Raw genomic sequence first — 1,524 nt, forward strand, 5'->3', positions numbered from 1 at the left:
TTCCTGCTTCCTGCTTCTGCTCCCAACTCCTGAGATGCTGCTGCTCAGACTGTTAGCCAATCAGCATGTGCGTAATTACTGAGCCATATGATGGTGTCCTCGGTGGCCATGTGCAGTTCCTGTAGTCCGTCCCTGAACTTAGCCAGTGGGCTGTCACCAACAATATGTGACACGGTGTGTATTTTGCCACAGCTACAGTCTGGCACAGTCTGGCTTGTTTCTGCAGACTGAGGGGACTCCACACCACCAGTGAGGCTCCTCCCTCACTTTCAGCCAGGCCAGCTGTCTCAACAGCACCCCTGTGTCCCTGCCCCCACGTGGCGAGTCCTGTGCTCCTCTCTCTGCCAACCCTTGTGCTTGTCTTAAGCTGAACAGGCCAGTGGCGTGCCTCCCCCTCCCCCATGTGTGTGTGTCTCATCCCACATGCTTAGGCCCTAGCCCCACACAGCCCCTTGCAGCCCCATCTCCCTTCCCCCACCTCTGGCACCTTCCAGCCCAGCACAAGTGGATGAGCATATTCTACCTTGATCCCATGAACCACCAGAGACCTCAGCTGGCGGCTCCTCCAAAGATATATCACCCCAGGTGTGTATCTGGTGCAGTTTATGGATACCCTGAACACCTGCCCCTTCTGCAAGCAGTGGAAGACCTTTGCATACACCTACCTGGAGCAAACCAGGCTGCAGTCCCTTTACCACCTCCTCCAGAACCTCCTGTTGAGGTTCTGGCTGCACTACTTCCCACACCTTTTCATATATGCACTTCCCATCCATGGCCTCACTAAGTCCCAGGTCCTGCTAGTCAACCTCCTCCTAGCCCTAGCCAAGCTCATGATCTGTCTGACCAGGAAGGAGGATCTAGCTGGGATCCCTGGGGTCTCCAGAACCACTTTGCTATCCCTCATCCATTCATGTCTCTGGGCAGAGTGTCACTGGGAAGTATCCACTGACTCCTTTGACTCATTCAAGGACCAGTGGACACTATCTGTTGTGCTCTGCTCAGTGTCCCCACTCAGTGCACTCACTTTTAACCTATGACTTTCACTCCCATCCCTCTTTTCTTCTTTTGCTTTCCCAAGTAATCAATTGACACAGATCCCTCAAATAGGCCTGTGTCACACAACGGCAGAGAGTGAATTGTGAAAGGGAGAGTGACTTGGTTTTATCAGGGTTTTTTTTCTCAGTGTTCCTCTCTCACTTGCAGCCTCCAGCATTTAAGGATTAGGAAGTTCTAATTCAGAGACTGTATCCCTAACCCCCATGCTCAAAAGATACTGATGACCCTTTCCTCCAAGAATTTTTCTAATCTCATTTTGAATCTAGCTAAACTGTCAGCTTCCACAGTATCTGGTGGCAATGAGTTCCACACTTTAATTACATAGTGTGTGAAAAAAACCCTCCTTTTGTTAGTTTTAAGCTTACTACCTACTTTTGTGACCCCTTAGTCCTTGTATAGTGTGACAGAGTAAATAATAAATCTCTGTTTACTTTCTCTTTACCATTTACTATTTTGTAAACCCTTATG

This window comes from Alligator sinensis, unplaced genomic scaffold (genome assembly GCF_000455745.1).
Source record: "Alligator sinensis unplaced genomic scaffold, ASM45574v1 scaffold1146_1, whole genome shotgun sequence".
In the NCBI taxonomy this organism is placed as follows: domain Eukaryota; kingdom Metazoa; phylum Chordata; order Crocodylia; family Alligatoridae; genus Alligator; species Alligator sinensis.